Genomic DNA, 8,444 nt, shown 5'->3' on the forward strand with positions numbered 1-8,444 from the left:
GACATCTTTTTGGGTGTTAGTTCTAAAAGGTCTTGTAGGTCTTCATAGAACCATTCAACTTCAGCTTCTTCAGCATTACTGGTTGGGGCATAGACTTGGATTACTGTGATATTGAATGGTTTGCCTTAGAAATGAACAGAGATCATTGTGTTGTTTCTGAGATTGCATCCAAGTACTGCATTTTGGACTCTTGTTGACCATGATGGCTACTCCGTTTCTTCTGAGGGATTCCTGCCCGCAGTAGTAGATATAATGGTCAGCTGAGTTAAATTCACCCATTCCAGTCCATTTTAGTTAGCTGATTCCTAGAATGTCAATGTTCACTCTTGCCATCTCTTGTTTGACCACTTCCAATTTGTCTTGATTCATGGACCTGACATTCCAGGTTGCTATGCAATATTGCTCTTTACAGCATCGGACCTTGCTTCTATCACCAGTCACATCCACAACTGGGTATTGTTTTTGCTTTGGTTCCATCCCTTCATTCTTTCTGGAGTTATTTCTCGCCTAATCTCCAGTAGCATATTGGGCACCTACTGACCTGGGGAGTTCTTCTTTCAGTATCCTATCATTTTGCCTTTTCATACTGTTCATGGGGTTTTCAAGGCAAGAATACTGAAGTGGTTTGCCATTCCCTTCTCCAGTGGACCACATTGTGTCAGACCTCTCCACCATGCCCGCTCGTCTTGGGTGGCCCCACAGGGCATGGCTTAGTTTCATTGAGTTAGACAAGGCTGTGGTCCTAGTGTGATTAGATAGCGCACTCAGCACGGGCGGCCGCAACCAGCACACTAAACGCGGCTGAAAGCAGCTACCCAAGTCCAAGGTCAGGGGCAGCGGCCCGGAGGAGCTACCTCATGTCCAAGTAGCAGTGGCTGCGCGGGCGCAGGAAGGCCTAGAGGAGCCATCCCACGTTAAAGGTCAAGAAGGGCAGTGGTGAGGAGATACCCCTTGTCCAAGGTAAGAGAAACCCAAGTAAGATGGTAGGTGTTGCAAGAGGGCATCAGAGGGCAGACACACTGAAACCATACCCATTTTCGTAGTAGGAAATAAAAGTCATCAGAAACTTGTTTGTCCAAAAGTCCTTTTTATGAATCTTCTTGAGGATCTTTATAAAAGCATCTGAGTGAAATAATGATTGTCTATTAACATAAGTGACTAAAGACTATAATGTAATTGGTAAGAAACTTGGTTATTTCTATGACATACAGCATTTTAAGATAACTAGAATTATGACCTGATAACATACCAGGATGTACCAGGATTTAGATTTTGGAGCATCTATATTAATGATATCTTCCCATGTAAGAAAATTTTGCCACCACTTACTTGACTGTATTTCCCATTTAATATACCCAATAAATTCATTTAGTTTAGTATCTGTCTTTGGAATATTTCAGGAGCTCTTTGAAGCATCCCAAAGTTAGCTACAGGTCAGAAGAATTTTGGTTAGAATTTCACTTAGGCAAGTTTGTAAGAGACATCAAAATTTTAAAACACTATCAGATCATTAAAACACTATCAAATAAAATCATAGGTCACTGAAACAATACTTATTCAACCAAAGAGAGACAAAAGATTTTTAAGGTAAATACAAATCATTTAGAAGACAAACTCATAATCGTGTGTCAAAAGTAGCCTAACATTTCCAGAAAGCTTTTCCCTCTTAACAGAAGAGGAAACTCCAGCCCTGCACCAATCTACCTTGAATTACAAAGTTCACTTACCTAATTAAATTTAATCCAGTCTCAGCCTAATCATGGGCAAAACTGTTCTCAGTCCTCCGTTTCCACAATCTTTGCACAATTTTCTGTACCTATTTAGTTTATTCTTCATTTTTCTTTTGCATTTAGAATTAATCAGCTTTAGGGCAAAAATCTCTTTTCCCTTAACACAATACATTTCCATTCCTCATACTTTCTTTTGCTGAAAACACACATCCTACTTTCCTTGCATACTCAAATATTTCCTTCATTTCCAGTAGCTTAACTCCCAATCCTTAAAAACCTTGATTTCTAGTGAAAACTAAGAAGCAAGCAATTATGAACACACCAGTATTTCTTGATTGGTAAACTAATGAACATTTTCTGTAACCTCTAGAAGCATGCGCTTTCTCATAGAGTATCTCCTCAACGTGCTACAAGATGTGTCTAATAATCAAACATCTTTAGTTTTCAGCAATTAATGTTCCAGGATTTTATCTCACTTGAAATAATCTGGATATTCAGTGAGTTCCACCATTTACCTTAGCAAAGTTCTAAAGTTTCAAGTTACCAAAAGTCTGGAGAAAGTATTTTAAGTAGATCCAAAACATTATTCCTAAAGAGTTCACCAGAACACTCTTATTTATATTTTATAACTTGCAAAAACAATACACCAGGTTAATTCTGCTTACTGACAAACTTTGCAACAGACATAATTAACTTACTGACCTTCAAAACACCTAGGTACAATAAAAATAAGATAGGTCTGTTGGTTAAGCCAACAAGCTTAAGCTAGCTTTAATACCAGATATTAGTATTTGCTGGATTACATGAACCTAAAATTCTATCTGGCCGGTTTTCTTCATACTTAGAAATATTTAATTTGCAAGCACTTACTTTTAAGTACATTAGATCACTTTTATAAATTTTGGGAATCCTATCTGGAGATAGAGGCATATGTATAATTTGCACAGACATAAACAGATATAACTAGAGATCTTAGAGCTTTAAAATCTTAGTTATGAGTCAGGCATTACAATATAAACTTACTAGTTTATAACAGTGAAATAAGTTTATTTACTCAGATGATTAAGGCTTTACTATTTGTGGAAAAGACTTAAGATTTGTATTTGTCTATGACAAATCCTTAATGAAGCTGTGAATTTGCTTTTGATGAGGGAGATTTTTTTCAGAGGTTTGAGTTTAAAAAGGCTTCCTCTCTCCCCTCCTTTTTTCCCTTTGGTTTCAGATTCCATCTGATTGAGGTAATCAGGCTCAGTCTCAAGTCATTGTGGACTGTACTTAAATTTTTGATTTGTTGAAATCTGCTAGACAGTTGCTTTTAACTCTGCTAAGAACCGATTTGCCACCTAAATGGTATAAAAAGATCGATTTGCCCAGCTACATTTTCTTTAGTTTTTTCTTTTCTTTTTTTTTTTAATGAATAAGATTTCCAACTACACTGAAAATCAGGAATTCCACATTCTAGAATTTTAGGGTTCAGTTCTTTAGGGCTTCAAAAGTTTGCACAAGGTATTCAACAAAGACTCGCTGAGGGAAAAAGTCAAACTCAGAGCAAAAAAAAACAAACAAACTATTATTGTTTTTATGAACCCCAGAGTATTAGCTTCCAGTTTCTATTATTTTGTGGGCTTAGGTAACACTACCAGTTTCTTTTAGTATGTTTAATTTATATCACCTTAGGGGTAGATGTATATGCCCCATCTTAAGGTAGGCAGGGGACACATTCCCCAGTGAGAATCAATGTCTATCACACGATCTAATTAGGCACAGGCAATGTAACCATGTCATATAAAGCCCATGGAAATACACCAACTTTTGGAAACTTTCATCTCAGTTTTAGGCCTTGAACTTCAGTTTTCACAAGGACCCCATCATCAACAAGCCTTGCTCTTACTAGGAGTCCCAGAAGCTTTCCTGTTTATCCTCCAGCCATTTTATCTACTTTTTTTGTAAAAAGGCTTTGAGGTTCCCAGTGAGGAGCTGAACCAGGGGACTCGGGCCTTTTTAACTTGATTAGCTGGCCTAACGTTGCCACAAGCAATTGCCGGTCAGGTATCTCAGTGTAATTTTTTCCAGTCTGCTAAATATATATGTACTGTTTAAGGTAAATACAGTAGACTTGGTTGGGACCCTTCAAGGTTAAATGGAACAAAGGGACCCCTTATTGGTCCCCAGCACTAGGTAGTGTTGTATCAAACCTTTGTTTTAATCCTATTAATACCTGTTTTATCTACCCCATTTCTTGAGAACTACCTGAAGATTTTTTTTTAATCCTTTTGGAACAAGTCCCTTGAAAATGTCCACCTTGTTGGCAAGAAGTCTAGACTTTCCACCAGCTTCTTACTTCCCTGTTAATTAACAATCTCATGTTTTATTAGCAACTGTAAGACTCACTAAGAGGATGTCTAGACCAGAAAAAATGTTTCCCAAATTTTGCTTATTTTAAACTAAGGGAGTTTCTAGGTTATATACGTGAGTGCGCGTGTGTGTGTGTGTGTGTGTGTCTCCAGTGTTCTTGCTGGCTTTCTGGGAAGTCCGATAGACAGAAGAGACTGGTGGGCTACAGTCCATGGGGTCACAAAGATCTGGCCATGAATGAGCACTCACACACAAACACATATATGTAAAACCTTCTAATTTCCACACCCCACCACCACCACTACCCTGCAAAGGTACAAATAAAACAGCTGTTTAAAATGAGAGCTCTCTAAATATTTACCAACGTAAAACCTTCTCCAATTTAAAGGGTCCATCACCTGGCCACTGACAAGTAGTATCTTCATAGCAATTCACACCAATAAGATGCAAGACGTGTTCCCACAAGGGAGTGCTAAGCATGCAGCCTTCACAACATCTACAAAGGTTACTTCCCCAAAGTCTAAGAAAGTGAGGGGCCATCACTGTATAGGCAGGCAGAATGAAGTGGAAGATGACCAAGGGCTGGGGCCCTTATGACGAACATCCTTGAGAGTCGGCACAGCTGGCCAGAAGTCCAGCTCAGAATTCCAGTCTATTCAACTGGCTGCCAAATGTACACCAAATATGTGCCTTCTGGATAAGAGACCCAGGTCTCAAACCAGAACAGGCGGGAAGGGGGATTGCGAGGAGGGATGCCTAAATTCAGGTGGAATGTTTATATCTCAAACATACAGGGAGAAAAAAGCAAGCCCTTCCTAGAAAGGCTTTTGTTACTTTAAGGACAGAATTGCAAAAAGATGTTTCATCCAGCCAGATTTTCTCTAGCTACGCACACACACAAAAATTAACTCTGTAACATCTAAAGAGTCTCAATTTGGCCATCTTAAGGGCAAGATTTCCTTTAATTTCCTGTTAAGTACTGGAAGTTTAAGTTCTGTGTGTACATAGTAAATCTTCCTAGTGTCTTTCAATGGAGGTTAAGCCAGGTATCTCTTCTTGCAAGTAAGGTTCTAAGAAAACCCGCTTCTACAGGGAGGAGTTGAACCACCACCAAATAAAACTTAGTATCTTGCTCCTTGGAAGGAAAGCTATGACCAACCTAGACAATGTATTAAAGAGCAGAGACATCACTTTGCCAACAAAGGTCCATACAGTCAAAGCTATGATTTTTCCAGTAGTCATGTATGGATGTGAGAGTTGGACCATAAAGAAGGCTGTGTGTTTGTATGTTAGTTGGTCAGTCATGTCCAACTCTTTGTGACCCCATAGACTGTAACCTGCCAGACTCCACTGTCCATGGAGTTCTCCAGGCAAGAATACTGGAGTGCGTTGCCATGCCCTTCTCCAGGGGATTTTCCTGACCTAGGGATTGAATACAGGTCTCCTGCATTGGTGGCTCAGAGGGTAACGCGTCTGCCTGCAATGCGGGAGACCTGGGTTCAATTCCTGGGTCAGAAGATCCCCTGGAGAAGGAAATGGCAATCCACTCCAGCACTCTTGCCTGGAAAATCCCATGAATGGAGGAGCTTAATAGGCTATATATAGTCCATGGGGTTGCAAAAAGTCAGACACGACTGAGCGACTTCACTTTCACTTTCACTTTCTCCTGCATTGTAGACATATTCTTCACTGTCTGAGCCACAAAGAAAGTCCAAAGAAGGCTGAGTGCTGAAGAACTGATGCTTTCAAGTTGTGGTGCTAGAGAAGACACTTCAGAGTCCCTTAGACTGCAAGGAGTTCAAGCCAGTCAATCCTAAAGCAAGTCAACCCTGACTATTCAGTGGGAAGACTGATGCTGAAGCTCCCACACTTAGGCCATCTGATGTCAAGAGCTGACTCTGGAAAAGACCCTGATGCTGGGAAAGATTGAGGGCAGAAGGAGAAGAGGCAGCAGAGGATGAGATGGTTAGATAGCATCGCCAACTCAATGGTCATGAATTAAAAAAAAAAAAGTCACGGATCTAAGCAAACTCTGGGAGATAGTGGAGGACAGGAGGCCCTGGAGTGCTCCAGTCCTGGAAGTCACAAAGAGTCAGACATAACTTAGTGACTGAACAACAATGACAAAATCTCATCAGCTAATAACCAGGTATCTGAGACCTAAGAGAGACTCATCTAAACTCATCTGGACTTTTTGAGGAAGGGTACACAGGATAAGGGGGCTTCTCCTGATACCAATGCTCCCGTTCCTTGCAGAGTTAAAGAGAGGGAGAGAAGTCTGTTCTGGACCTCTTTGTTGGTTGCCAAAACTGTCAACTGGAAACACACACACACACACACACACACACACACACACAACTTAAAAATGTAGAACTATATTTTGTACTAAGGACTGGAGTCTGGGAAGGCATCCCCTCAGAAAGCTCTGATGGAGTATTTCTAAGAGGGAAGGAGGGGACAGGATATATAGGAGTTTTGTTTGTTTCTTTTTTTTAATAAAATGAAGATAATATTCTACTGGGGAATATATGCAACAGGGTTTTTTTTTTAAATCTCTCCATATCTACCTCCAGTAGTAGCATTTTATAGGCAAATTTTAAAAGGCCACAAATTTTTAAAAAATAATGAAAGCCATGTTTTGCTTAGGGATACTAATATATATATACCGTATAGGTTATTTTACAGCAGATACTCGTCTGCCAAATTTCAGATGACAAAATGCTAAGCAGTGAGCTTGGTACTGCCCAGCTAGCTGTTTCTTGGCATCCATCCTGGAGAATCTGTCAATGTGTAAGGTCGAGACCATCTTGTCACCTCCAAGTCTCTTCTCAGAGGTGAGTCTACTGTGATAGAACATTCATCTTCTTAAGACGCAAGGCCTGGCAAAAAGCCTCCCGCGAATCCCCTGGACACCATGATGTTCTGTCTGACAAATTCTGCTGCTTCTTCTATTATAGTATTGATTTTGGGTGCTGCCTTATTTGCTCGTTTCTTCATCCGTCCTTTTTCTTTGTTTACATCTTTTTCAGCTCTTTTCTAGTTGATCTGCATATAGCCACCGTGACCGGCAATCTGAAGAAGAAAGCCACCACCTACTGCATTTGCTGCAAGTTTCTGAACTTTCTGGAACAAAAATCCCGCACACCAGCCACTCACTCCACCCTCTACAATCTGGGCGACTACTGAGTATTTTATATTTATTGAAAAGCAGAGACATTACTTTGCCAACAAAGGTCCATCTAGTCAAGGCTATGGTTTTTCCAGTGGTCATGTATGGATGTGAGAATTGGACTGTGAAGAAAGCTGAGCGCCGAAGAATTGGTGCTTTTGAACTGTGGTGTTGGAGAAGACTCTTGAGAGTCCCTTGGACTGCAAGGAGATCCAACCAGTCCATTCTGAAGGAGATCAGTCCTGGGATTTCTTTGGAAGGAATGATGCTAAAGCTGAAACTCCAGTACTTTGGCCACCTCATGTGAAGAGCTGACTCATTTGAAAAGACCCTGATGCTGGGAAAGATTGAGGGCAGGAGGAGAAGGGGACGACAGAGGATGAGATGGCTGGATGGCATCACCAACTCAATGGACGTGGGTTTGGGTGGACTCCAGGAGTTGGTGATGGACAGGGAGGCCTGCCGTGCTGCGGTTCATGGGGTCGCAAAGAGTTGGACACGACTGAGCGACTGAACTGAACTGAGTATTTTTCTACGATAGGTCTGGAGCTGTGGCCAAACACTTGATTCCACCAGTGTTGTCTTCTGGCATACTCAGTTAAATCCAACACTTCGTAAAAGTCACCATCACTTTCATATTCTTGGGGAGGGAGGTTCTGGGTCGCCATGATACTGCTGGCAGCTGTACTGAGGTGGTCCCAACCCGCCTGCCTCTCCCCTCTATTTTAAAAACCACTCTAAGCCCAGGGGGAAGTCTATGGTAGGAGTTATCGCTGAAAAAAATTTTTCAGTCAAACATCAGAAGATTACTACTAATCACACACACACACAAAAGACATCTTCAAGTTTAATGATTTTAGTGCTTTTCTATGAATGAGAAGATGCAAGATTCTAGACCAACTGAAATTACTTCTTTGATAGGCATCTTAAACACCCAAGGCCAGTATCCTGTTTTTCTCCAGTCTGAATTCCCCTCAGGGTGTACCATCCGGGGCAGCTGCAGTGCTGATGGCTTGATGGTGGACATAATTTGTCATTTACTGAAATGGCAGGCATACTTTTTGGTCCACATTTTCAATATTTCAGAATTTTTAGAATTAATGGCACAGAAGAATTTCATTAGGCATATTTTCTTTTATGCTTTACTTCTTGAATTCTTATCACAACCCACCCCCACAATAAAACACAGA

At 40.7% G+C, this 8,444-nt stretch overlaps 1 pseudogene; it reads right to left on the reverse strand.

Moving 5' to 3' along the window:
- Positions 1 to 6,950: 6,950 nt before the first annotated feature.
- Positions 6,951 to 8,049, reverse strand: LOC101110759 (FUN14 domain-containing protein 1-like; annotated as a pseudogene).
- Positions 8,050 to 8,444: the final 395 nt, after the last annotated feature.

The sequence above is a fragment of the Ovis aries genome, chromosome 5, assembly GCF_016772045.2.
Source record: "Ovis aries strain OAR_USU_Benz2616 breed Rambouillet chromosome 5, ARS-UI_Ramb_v3.0, whole genome shotgun sequence".
NCBI classification, from domain to species: Eukaryota; Metazoa; Chordata; class Mammalia; order Artiodactyla; family Bovidae; genus Ovis; species Ovis aries.